Raw genomic sequence first — 11,267 nt, 5'->3', positions numbered from 1 at the left:
ACGTGATAACCACTACACTACAGAAACTGCTGCTAGTATTATCAGCAAGGAGTAACCCGAGTTTTACATATATTCATCGCATCTATACGAAATTCCAACATCATGCATTCATGAAAATTCTCTGTTACAAATACAGTACTTCACATGCACTACAGAAACTGCTGCTAGTATTATCAGCAAGGAGTAACCCGAGTTTTACATATATTCATCGCACGAATACGAAATTCCAACATCATGCATTCATGAAAATTCTCTGTTACAAATACAGTACTTCTCACATGTGTCAGAGACCTCTGTTTCCAAAATAAGGTATTCATGAAAGCAACTCATCTCTTTTATAAAAACGTTACTTACTGCATGTGTCAAAAGGAACTGTTTCCGCCTGGTTTCGAACCAGGGACCTTTCGCGTGTAAAGCGAACGTGATAACCACTACACTACAGAAACTGCTGCTAGTATTATCAGCAAGGAGTAACCCGAGTTTTACATATATTCATCGCACGAATACGAAATTCCAACATCATGCATTCATGAAAATTCTCTGTTACAAATACAGTACTTCTCACATGTGTCAGAGACCTCTGTTTCCAAAATAAGGTATTCATGAAAGCAACTCATCTCTTTTATAAAAACGTTACTTACTGCATGTGTCAAAAGGATAACCACTACGCTATGTTTCCGCCCGGTTTCGAACCAGGGACCTTTCGCGTGTAAAGCAAACGTGATAACCACTACACTACAGAAACTGCTGCTACTATTATCAGCAAGGAGTAACCCGAGTTTTACATATATTCATCGCACGAATACGAAATTCCAACATCATGTATTCATGAAAATTCTCTGTTACAAATACAGTACTTCTCACATGTGTCAGAGACCTCTGTTTCCAAAATAAGGTATTCATGAAAGCAACTCATCTCTTTTATAAATACGTTACTTACTGCATGTGTCAAAAGGACTGTTTCCGCCTGGTTTCGAACCAGGGACCTTTCGCGTGTAAAGCAAACGTGATAACCACTACACTACAGAAACTGCTGCTAGTATTATCAGCAAGGAGTAACCCGAGTTTTACATATATTCATCGCACGAATACGAAATTCCAACATCATGCATTCATGAAAATTCTCTGTTACAAATACAGTACTTCTCACATGTGTCAGAGACCTCTGTTTCCAAAATAAGGTATTCATGAAAGCAACTCATCTCTTTTATAAAAACGTTACTTACTGCATGTGTCAAAAGGATAACAACTACGCTATGTTTCCGCCCGGTTTCGAACCAGGGACCTTTCGCGTGTAAAGCGAACGTGATAACCACTACACTACAGAAACTGCTGCTACTATTATCAGCAAGGAGTAACCCGAGTTTTACAGATATTCATTGCATGTATTCGAATTTCCAAAATAAGGCATTTATTAGAACAACTATTCTCTGTTACAAATACAGTACTTACTGGATTTGTCATAGAGAACTGTTTCCGCCCGCTTCGAACCGGGGACCATTCGAGTGTAAAGCAAACTTGATAACTACTAAACTAGAGAAACTGCTGCTGGAATTACTACTGTGTAGTAAACCAAATTGTACAGATATTCATCGCACGAATTCGAAATTCCAACATAATGCATTTATGAAAATTCTCTGTTACAAATACAGTACTTCTCACATGTGTCAGAGACCTCTGTTTCCAAAATAAGGTATTCATGAAAGCAACTCATCTCTTTTATAAATACGTTACTTACTGCATGTGTCAAAAATGACTGTTTCCGCCTGGTTTCGAACCAGGGACCTTTCGCGTGTAAAGCAAACGTGATAACCACTACACTACAGAAACTGCTGCTAGTATTATCAGCAAGGAGTAACCCGAGTTTTACATATATTCATCGCACGAATACGAAATTCCAACATCATGCATTCATGAAAATTCTCTGTTACAAATACAGTACTTCTCACATGTGTCAGAGACCTCTGTTTCCAAAATAAGGTATTCATGAAAGCAACTCATCTCTTTTATAAAACGTTACTTACTGCATGTGTCAAAAGGATAACAACTACGCTATGTTTCCGCCCGGTTTCGAACCAGGGACCTTTCGCGTGTAAAGCGAACGTGATAACCACTACACTACAGAAACTGCTGCTACTATTATCAGCAAGGAGTAACCCGAGTTTTACAGATATTCATTGCATGTATTCGAATTTCCAAAATAAGGCATTTATTAGAACAACTATTCTCTGTTACAAATACAGTACTTACTGGATTTGTCATAGAGAACTGTTTCCGCCCGCTTCGAACCGGGGACCATTCGAGTGTAAAGCAAACTTGATAACTACTAAACTAGAGAAACTGCTGCTGGAATTACTACTGTGGAGTAAACCAAATTGTACAGATATTCATCGCACGAATTCGAAATTCCAACATAATGCATTTATGAAAATTCTCTGTTACAAATACAGTACTTCTCACATGTGTCAGAGACCTCTGTTTCCAAAATAAGGTATTCATGAAAGCAACTCATCTCTTTTATAAAACGTTACTTACTGCATGTGTCAAAAGGATAACCACTACGCTATGTTTCCGCCCGGTTTCGAACCAGGGACCTTTCGCGTGTAAAGCAAACGTGATAACCACTACACTACAGAAACTGCTGCTAGTATTATCAGCAAGGAGTAACCCGAGTTTTACATATATTCATCGCACGAATACGAAATTCCAACATCATGCATTCATGAAAATTCTCTGTTACAAATACAGTACTTCTCACATGTGTCAGAGACCTCTGTTTCCAAAATAAGGTATTCATGAAAGCAACTCATCTCTTTTATAAATACGTTACTTACTGCATGTGTCAAAAGGACTGTTTCCGCCTGGTTTCGAACCAGGGACCTTTCGCGTGTAAAGCGAACGTGATAACCACTACACTACAGAAACTGCTGCTAGTATTATCAGCAAGGAGTAACCCGAGTTTTACATATATTCATTGCATGTATTCGAAATTCCAACATCATGCATTCATTTGTCAGAGACCAAAATAAGGTATTTATTAAACAACTATCTCTTTTATAAATACGTTACTTACTGGATTTGTCAAAGAGAAACTGTTTCCCGCCCGCTTCAACCAGGGACCATTTCGAGTGTAAAGCAAACTGATAACTACTAACTACAGAAACTGCTGCTACTAATTATCAGCAAGGAGTAAACCAAATTTTACAGATATTCATCGCACGAATACGAAATTCCAACATAATGCATTTATGAAAATTCTCTGTTACAAATACAGTACTTCTCACATGTGTCAGAGACCTCTGTTTCCAAAATAAGGTATTCATGAAAGCAACTCATCTCTTTTATAAAAACGTTACTTACTGCATGTGTCAAAAGGATAACCACTGCTATGTTTCCGCCCGGTTTCGAACCAGGGACCTTTCGCGTGTAAAGCAAACGTGATAACCACTACACTACAGAAACTGCTGCTAGTATTATCAGCAAGGAGTAACCCGAGTTTTACATATATTCATCGCACGAATACGAAATTCCAACATCATGCATTCATGAAAATTCTCTGTTACAAATACAGTACTTCTCACATGTGTCAGAGACCTCTGTTTCCAAAATAAGGTATTCATGAAAGCAACTCATCTCTTTTATAAAACGTTACTTACTGCATGTGTCAAAAGGACTGTTTCCGCCTGGTTTCGAACCAGGGACCTTTCGCGTGTAAAGCGAACGTGATAACCACTACACTACAGAAACTGCTGCTAGTATTATCAGCAAGGAGTAACCCGAGTTTTACATATATTCATTACGAAATTCCAACATCATGCATTCATGAAAATTCTCTGTTACAAATACAGTACTTCTCAGTGCATTGTTTCCAAAATAAGGTATTCATGAAGCAACTCATCTCTGTTACAAATACAGTACTTACTGGATTTGTCAAAGAGAACTGTTTCCGCCTGGTTTCGAACCGGGACCATTCGAGTGTAAAGCAAACTTGATAACTACTAAACTAGAGAAACTGCTGCTGGAATTACTACTGTGGAGTAAACCAAATTGTACAGATATTCATTGCACGAATACGAAATTCCAACATCATGCATTTATGAAAATTCTCTGTTACAAATACAGTACTTCTCACATGTGTCAGAGACCTCTGTTTCCAAAATAAGGTATTCATGAAAGCAACTCATCTCTTTTATAAAAACGTTACTTACTGCATGTGTCAAAAAGGATAACCACTACGCTATGTTTCCGCCCGGTTTCGAACCAGGGACCTTTCGCGTGTAAAGCAAACGTGATAACCACTACACTACAGAAACTGCTGCTACTATTATCAGCAAGGAGTAACCCGAGTTTTACATATATTCATCGCACGAATACGAAATTCCAACATCATGTATTCATGAAAATTCTCTGTTACAAATACAGTACTTCTCACATGTGTCAGAGACCTCTGTTTCCAAAATAAGGTATTCATGAAAGCAACTCATCTCTTTTATAAATACGTTACTTACTGCATGTGTCAAAAAGGACTGTTTCCGCCTGGTTTCGAACCAGGGACCTTTCGCGTGTTAAGCGAACGTGATAACCACTACACTACAGAAACTGCTGCTAGTATTATCAGCAAGGAGTAACCCGAGTTTTACATATATTCATCGCACGAATACGAAATTCCAACATCATGCATTCATGAAAATTCTCTGTTACAAATACAGTACTTCTCACATGTGTCAGAGACCTCTGTTTCCAAAATAAGGTATTCATGAAAGCAACTCATCTCTTTTATAAAAACGTTACTTACTGCATGTGTCAAAAAGGATAACAACTACGCTATGTTTCCGCCCGGTTTCGAACCAGGGACCTTTCGCGTGTAAAGCGAACGTGATAACCACTACACTACAGAAACTGCTGCTACTATTATCAGCAAGGAGTAACCCGAGTTTTACAGATATTCATTGCATGTATTCGAATTTCCAAAATAAGGCATTTATTAGAACAACTATTCTCTGTTACAAATACAGTACTTACTGGATTTGTCATAGAGAACTGTTTCCGCCCGCTTCGAACCGGGGACCATTCGAGTGTAAAGCAAACTTGATAACTACTAAACTAGAGAAACTGCTGCTGGAATTACTACTGTGGAGTAAACCAAATTGTACAGATATTAATCGCACGAATTCGAAATTCCAACATAATGCATTTATGAAAATTCTCTGTTACAAATACAGTACTTCTCACATGTGTCAGAGACCTCTGTTTCCAAAATAAGGTATTCATGAAAGCAACTCATCTCTTTTATAAATACGTTACTTACTGCATGTGTCAAGAATGACTGTTTCCTCCTGGTTTCGATCCAGGGACCTTTTGCGTGTAAAGCGAACGTGATAACCACTACACTACAGAAACTGCTGCTAGTATTATCAGCAAGGAGTAACCCGAGTTTTACATATATTCATCGCACGAATACGAAATTCCAACATCATGCATTCATGAAAATTCTCTGTTACAAATACAGTACTTCTCACATGTGTCAGAGACCTCTGTTTCCAAAATAAGGTATTCATGAAAGCAACTCATCTCTTTTATAAATACGTTACTTACTGCATGTGTCAAAGAGGACTGTTTCCGCCAGGTTTCGAACCAGGGACCTTTCGCGTGTAAAGCGAACGTGATAACCACTACACTACAGAAACTGCTGCTACTATTATCAGCAAGGAGTAACCCGAGTTTTACAGATATTCATTGCATGTATTCGAATTTCCAAAATAAGGCATTTATTAGAACAACTATTCTCTGTTACAAATACAGTACTTACTGGATTTGTCATAGAGAACTGTTTCCGCCCGCTTCGAACCGGGGACCATTCGAGTGTAAAGCAATTGATAACTACTAAACTAGAGAAACTGCTGCTGGAATTACTACTGTGGAGTAAACCAAATTGTACAGATATTAATCGCACGAATTCGAAATTCCAACATAATGCATTTATGAAAATTCTCTGTTACAAATACAGTACTTCTCACATGTGTCAGAGACCTCTGTTTCCAAAATAAGGTATTCATGAAAGCAACTCATCTCTTTTATAAATACGTTACTTACTGCATGTGTCAAAAATGACTGTTTCCGCCTGGTTTCGAACCAGGGACCTTTCGCGTGTAAAGCAACGTGATAACCACTACACTACAGAAACTGCTGCTAGTATTATCAGCAAGGAGTAACCCGAGTTTTACATATATTCATCGCACGAATACGAAATTCCAACATCATGCATTCATGAAAATTCTCTGTTACAAATACAGTACTTCTCACATGTGTCAGAGACCTCTGTTTCCAAAATAAGGTATTCATGAAAGCAACTCATCTCTTTTATAAAAACGTTACTTACTGCATGTGTCAAAAGGACTGTTTCCGCCTGGTTTCGAACCAGGGACCTTTCGCGTGTAAAGCAAACGTGATAACCACTACACTACAGAAACTGCTGCTAGTATTATCAGCAAGGAGTAACCCGAGTTTTACATATATTCATCGCACGAATACGAAATTCCAACATCATGCATTCATGAAAATTCTCTGTTACAAATACAGTACTTCTCACATGTGTCAGAGACCTCTGTTTCCAAAATAAGGTATTCATGAAAGCAACTCATCTCTTTTATAAATACGTTACTTACTGCATGTGTCAAAAAGGACTGTTTCCGCCTGGTTTCGAACCAGGGACCTTTCGCGTGTAAAGCAAACGTGATAACCACTACACTACAGAAACTGCTGCTAGTATTATCAGCAAGGAGTAACCCGAGTTTTACATATATTCATCGCACGAATACGAAATTCCAACATCATGCATTCATGAAAATTCTCTGTTACAAATACAGTACTTCTCACATGTGTCAGAGACCTCTGTTTCCAAAATAAGGTATTCATGAAAGCAACTCATCTCTTTTATAAAAACGTTACTTACTGCATGTGTCAAAAGGATAACCACTACGCTATGTTTCCGCCCGGTTTCGAACCAGGGACCTTTCGCGTGTAAAGCAAACGTGATAACCACTACACTACAGAAACTGCTGCTACTATTATCAGCAAGGAGTAACCCGAGTTTTACATATATTCATCGCACGAATACGAAATTCCAACATCATGTATTCATGAAAATTCTCTGTTACAAATACAGTACTTCTCACATGTGTCAGAGACCTCTGTTTCCAAAATAAGGTATTCATGAAAGCAACTCATCTCTTTTATAAATACGTTACTTACTGCATGTGTCAAAAGGACTGTTTCCGCCTGGTTTCGAACCAGGGACCTTTCGCGTGTTAAGCGAACGTGATAACCACTACACTACAGAAACTGCTGCTAGTATTATCAGCAAGGAGTAACCCGAGTTTTACATATATTCATCGCACGAATACGAAATTCCAACATCATGCATTCATGAAAATTCTCTGTTACAAATACAGTACTTCTCACATGTGTCAGAGACCTCTGTTTCCAAAATAAGGTATTCATGAAAGCAACTCATCTCTTTTATAAAAACGTTACTTACTGCATGTGTCAAAAGGATAACAACTACGCTATGTTTCCGCCCGGTTTCGAACCAGGGACCTTTCGCGTGTAAAGCGAACGTGATAACCACTACACTACAGAAACTGCTGCTACTATTATCAGCAAGGAGTAACCCGAGTTTTACAGATATTCATTGCATGTATTCGAATTTCCAAAATAAGGCATTTATTAGAACAACTATTCTCTGTTACAAATACAGTACTTACTGGATTTGTCATAGAGAACTGTTTCCGCCCGCTTCGAACCGGGGACCATTCGAGTGTAAAGCAAACTTGATAACTACTAAACTAGAGAAACTGCTGCTGGAATTACTACTGTGGAGTAAACCAAATTGTACAGATATTCATCGCACGAATTCGAAATTCCAACATAATGCATTTATGAAAATTCTCTGTTACAAATACAGTACTTCTCACATGTGTCAGAGACCTCTGTTTCCAAAATAAGGTATTCATGAAAGCAACTCATCTCTTTTATAAAAACGTTACTTACTGCATGTGTCAAAAGGATAACCACTACTGTTTCCGCCTGGTTTCGAACCAGGGACCTTTCGCGTGTAAAGCAAACGTGATAACCACTACACTACAGAAACTGCTGCTAGTATTATCAGCAAGGAGTAACCCGAGTTTTACATATATTCATCGCACGAATACGAAATTCCAACATCATGCATTCATGAAAATTCTCTGTTACAAATACAGTACTTCTCACATGTGTCAGAGACCTCTGTTTCCAAAATAAGGTATTCATGAAAGCAACTCATCTCTTTTATAAAAACGTTACTTACTGCATGTGTCAGGATAACCACTACACTATGTTTCCGCCTGGTTTCGAACCAGGGACCTTTCGCGTGTAAAGCAAACGTGATAACCACTACACTACAGAAACTGCTGCTAGTATTATCAGCAAGGAGTAACCCGAGTTTTACATATATTCATCGCACGAATACGAAATTCCAACATCATGCATTCATGAAAATTCTCTGTTACAAATACAGTACTTCTCACATGTGTCAGAGACCTCTGTTTCCAAAATAAGGTATTCATGAAAGCAACTCATCTCTTTTATAAAAACGTTACTTACTGCATGTGTCAAAAGGATAACAACTACACTATGTTTCCGCTGGTTTCGAACCAGGGACCTTTCGCGTGTAAAGCAAACGTGATAACCACTACACTACAGAAACTGCTGCTAGTATTATCAGCAAGGAGTAACCCGAGTTTTACATATATTCATCGCACGAATACGAAATTCCAACATCATGCATTCATGAAAATTCTCTGTTACAAATACAGTACTTCTCACATGTGTCAGAGACCTCTGTTTCCAAAATAAGGTATTCATGAAAGCAACTCATCTCTTTTATAAATACGTTACTTACTGCATGTGTCAAAAGGACTGTTTCCGCCTGGTTTCGAACCAGGGACCTTTTGCGTGTAAAGCGAACGTGATAACCACTACACTACAGAAACTGCTGCTAGTATTATCAGCAAGGAGTAACCCGAGTTTTACATATATTCATCGCACGAATACGAAATTCCAACATCATGCATTCATGAAAATTCTCTGTTACAAATACAGTACTTCTCACATGTGTCAGAGACCTCTGTTTCCAAAATAAGGTATTCATGAAAGCAACTCATCTCTTTTATAAAAACGTTACTTACTGCATGTGTCAAAAAGGATAACCACTACGCTATGTTTCCGCCCGGTTTCAACCAGGGACCTTTCGCGTGTAAAGCAAACGTGATAACCACTACACTACAGAAACTGCTGCTACTATTATCAGCAAGGAGTAACCCGAGTTTTACATATATTCATCGCACGAATACGAAATTCCAACATCATGTATTCATGAAAATTCTCTGTTACAAATACAGTACTTCTCACATGTGTCAGAGACCTCTGTTTCCAAAATAAGGTATTCATGAAAGCAACTCATCTCTTTTATAAATACGTTACTTACTGCATGTGTCAAAAGGACTGTTTCCGCCTGGTTTCGAACCAGGGACCTTTCGCGTGTTAAGCGAACGTGATAACCACTACACTACAGAAACTGCTGCTAGTATTATCAGCAAGGAGTAACCCGAGTTTTACATATATTCATCGCACGAATACGAAATTCCAACATCATGCATTCATGAAAATTCTCTGTTACAAATACAGTACTTCTCACATGTGTCAGAGACCTCTGTTTCCAAAATAAGGTATTCATGAAAGCAACTCATCTCTTTTATAAAAACGTTACTTACTGCATGTGTCAAAAGGATAACAACTACGCTATGTTTCCGCCCGGTTTCGAACCAGGGACCTTTCGCGTGTAAAGCAAACGTGATAACCACTACACTACAGAAACTGCTGCTACTATTATCAGCAAGGAGTAACCCGAGTTTTACAGATATTCATTGCATGTATTCGAATTTCCAAAATAAGGCATTTATTAGAACAACTATTCTCTGTTACAAATACAGTACTTACTGGATTTGTCATAGAGAACTGTTTCCGCCCGCTTCGAACCGGGGACCATTCGAGTGTAAAGCAAACTTGATAACTACTAAACTAGAGAAACTGCTGCTGGAATTACTACTGTGGAGTAAACCAAATTGTACAGATATTCATCGCACGAATTCGAAATTCCAACATAATGCATTTATGAAAATTCTCTGTTACAAATACAGTACTTCTCACATGTGTCAGAGACCTCTGTTTCCAAAATAAGGTATTCATGAAAGCAACTCATCTCTTTTATAAATACGTTACTTACTGCATGTGTCAAAAAGGACTGTTTCCGCCTGGTTTCGAACCAGGGACCTTTCGCGTGTAAAGCGAACGTGATAACCACTACACTACAGAAACTGCTGCTAGTATTATCAGCAAGGAGTAACCCGAGTTTTACATATATTCATCGCACGAATACGAAATTCCAACATCATGCATTCATGAAAATTCTCTGTTACAAATACAGTACTTCTCACATGTGTCAGAGACCTCTGTTTCCAAAATAAGGTATTCATGAAAGCAACTCATCTCTTTTATAAAAACGTTACTTACTGCATGTGTCAAAAAGGATAACTGTTGTTTCCGCCCGGTTTCGAACCAGGGACCTTTCGCGTGTAAAGCGAACGTGATAACCACTACACTACAGAAACTGCTGCTACTATTATCAGCAAGGAGTAACCCGAGTTTTACAGATATTCATTGCATGTATTCATGAATTTCCAAAATAAGGCATTTATTAGAACAACTATTCTCTGTTACAAATACAGTACTTACTGGATTTGTCAGAACTGTTTCCGCCCGCTTCGAACCGGGGACCATTCGAGTGTAAAGCAAACTTGATAACTACTAAACTAGAGAAACTGCTGCTGGAATTACTACTGTGGAGTAAACCAAATTGTACAGATATTCATCGCACGAATTCGAAATTCCAACATAATGCATTTATGAAAATTCTCTGTTACAAATACAGTACTTCTCACATGTGTCAGAGACCTCTGTTTCCAAAATAAGGTATTCATGAAAGCAACTCATCTCTTTTATAAAAACGTTACTTACTGCATGTGTCAAAAGGATAACCACTACGATGTTTCCGCCTGGTTTCGAACCAGGGACCTTTCACGTGTAAAGCAAACGTGATAACCACTACACTACAGAAACTGCTGCTAGTATTATCAGCAAGGAGTAACCCGAGTTTTACATATATTCATCGC

At 38.3% G+C, this 11,267-nt stretch overlaps 26 non-coding genes across 26 annotated transcripts; all 26 read right to left on the bottom strand.

Annotated features, from left to right (window-relative positions):
- Positions 1-373: 373 nt before the first annotated feature.
- On the bottom strand, positions 374-446 carry trnav-uac. The gene has a single exon. It is a non-coding gene; the product is annotated as a tRNA-Val (tRNA).
- Positions 447-672: 226 nt separating this feature from the next.
- On the bottom strand, positions 673-745 carry trnav-uac. The gene has a single exon. It is a non-coding gene; the product is annotated as a tRNA-Val (tRNA).
- Positions 746-958: 213 nt separating this feature from the next.
- On the bottom strand, positions 959-1,031 carry trnav-uac. The gene has a single exon. It is a non-coding gene; the product is annotated as a tRNA-Val (tRNA).
- A 226-nt stretch (positions 1,032-1,257) lies between these two features.
- On the bottom strand, positions 1,258-1,330 carry trnav-uac. The gene has a single exon. It is a non-coding gene; the product is annotated as a tRNA-Val (tRNA).
- Positions 1,331-1,757: 427 nt separating this feature from the next.
- Positions 1,758-1,830, bottom strand: trnav-uac. Its single transcript has one exon. It is a non-coding gene; the product is annotated as a tRNA-Val (tRNA).
- A 225-nt stretch (positions 1,831-2,055) lies between these two features.
- Positions 2,056-2,128, bottom strand: trnav-uac. The gene has a single exon. It is a non-coding gene; the product is annotated as a tRNA-Val (tRNA).
- A 438-nt stretch (positions 2,129-2,566) lies between these two features.
- Positions 2,567-2,639, bottom strand: trnav-uac. The gene has a single exon. It is a non-coding gene; the product is annotated as a tRNA-Val (tRNA).
- Positions 2,640-2,852: 213 nt separating this feature from the next.
- Positions 2,853-2,925, bottom strand: trnav-uac. Its single transcript has one exon. It is a non-coding gene; the product is annotated as a tRNA-Val (tRNA).
- Positions 2,926-3,389: 464 nt separating this feature from the next.
- Positions 3,390-3,462, bottom strand: trnav-uac. The gene has a single exon. It is a non-coding gene; the product is annotated as a tRNA-Val (tRNA).
- Positions 3,463-3,674: 212 nt separating this feature from the next.
- On the bottom strand, positions 3,675-3,747 carry trnav-uac. Its single transcript has one exon. It is a non-coding gene; the product is annotated as a tRNA-Val (tRNA).
- Positions 3,748-4,240: 493 nt separating this feature from the next.
- trnav-uac lies at positions 4,241-4,313 on the bottom strand. The gene has a single exon. It is a non-coding gene; the product is annotated as a tRNA-Val (tRNA).
- A 214-nt stretch (positions 4,314-4,527) lies between these two features.
- trnav-aac lies at positions 4,528-4,600 on the bottom strand. The gene has a single exon. It is a non-coding gene; the product is annotated as a tRNA-Val (tRNA).
- A 227-nt stretch (positions 4,601-4,827) lies between these two features.
- trnav-uac lies at positions 4,828-4,900 on the bottom strand. Its single transcript has one exon. It is a non-coding gene; the product is annotated as a tRNA-Val (tRNA).
- Positions 4,901-5,614: 714 nt separating this feature from the next.
- On the bottom strand, positions 5,615-5,687 carry trnav-uac. Its single transcript has one exon. It is a non-coding gene; the product is annotated as a tRNA-Val (tRNA).
- Positions 5,688-6,397: 710 nt separating this feature from the next.
- Positions 6,398-6,470, bottom strand: trnav-uac. Its single transcript has one exon. It is a non-coding gene; the product is annotated as a tRNA-Val (tRNA).
- A 214-nt stretch (positions 6,471-6,684) lies between these two features.
- trnav-uac lies at positions 6,685-6,757 on the bottom strand. The gene has a single exon. It is a non-coding gene; the product is annotated as a tRNA-Val (tRNA).
- Positions 6,758-6,983: 226 nt separating this feature from the next.
- Positions 6,984-7,056, bottom strand: trnav-uac. The gene has a single exon. It is a non-coding gene; the product is annotated as a tRNA-Val (tRNA).
- A 213-nt stretch (positions 7,057-7,269) lies between these two features.
- trnav-aac lies at positions 7,270-7,342 on the bottom strand. The gene has a single exon. It is a non-coding gene; the product is annotated as a tRNA-Val (tRNA).
- A 226-nt stretch (positions 7,343-7,568) lies between these two features.
- Positions 7,569-7,641, bottom strand: trnav-uac. Its single transcript has one exon. It is a non-coding gene; the product is annotated as a tRNA-Val (tRNA).
- A 435-nt stretch (positions 7,642-8,076) lies between these two features.
- trnav-uac lies at positions 8,077-8,149 on the bottom strand. The gene has a single exon. It is a non-coding gene; the product is annotated as a tRNA-Val (tRNA).
- Positions 8,150-8,372: 223 nt separating this feature from the next.
- trnav-uac lies at positions 8,373-8,445 on the bottom strand. The gene has a single exon. It is a non-coding gene; the product is annotated as a tRNA-Val (tRNA).
- Positions 8,446-8,956: 511 nt separating this feature from the next.
- Positions 8,957-9,029, bottom strand: trnav-uac. Its single transcript has one exon. It is a non-coding gene; the product is annotated as a tRNA-Val (tRNA).
- Positions 9,030-9,541: 512 nt separating this feature from the next.
- trnav-aac lies at positions 9,542-9,614 on the bottom strand. The gene has a single exon. It is a non-coding gene; the product is annotated as a tRNA-Val (tRNA).
- Positions 9,615-9,840: 226 nt separating this feature from the next.
- On the bottom strand, positions 9,841-9,913 carry trnav-uac. Its single transcript has one exon. It is a non-coding gene; the product is annotated as a tRNA-Val (tRNA).
- A 427-nt stretch (positions 9,914-10,340) lies between these two features.
- trnav-uac lies at positions 10,341-10,413 on the bottom strand. Its single transcript has one exon. It is a non-coding gene; the product is annotated as a tRNA-Val (tRNA).
- A 220-nt stretch (positions 10,414-10,633) lies between these two features.
- Positions 10,634-10,706, bottom strand: trnav-uac. Its single transcript has one exon. It is a non-coding gene; the product is annotated as a tRNA-Val (tRNA).
- Between the last annotated feature and the right edge of the window lie 561 nt (positions 10,707-11,267).

The sequence above is a fragment of the Oncorhynchus gorbuscha genome, unplaced genomic scaffold, assembly GCF_021184085.1.
Source record: "Oncorhynchus gorbuscha isolate QuinsamMale2020 ecotype Even-year unplaced genomic scaffold, OgorEven_v1.0 Un_scaffold_10337, whole genome shotgun sequence".
NCBI classification, from domain to species: Eukaryota; Metazoa; Chordata; class Actinopteri; order Salmoniformes; family Salmonidae; genus Oncorhynchus; species Oncorhynchus gorbuscha.
The sequence above is the reverse complement of the archived record's forward strand: the minus strand, read 5'-3'. Positions and strand labels throughout refer to the sequence as shown.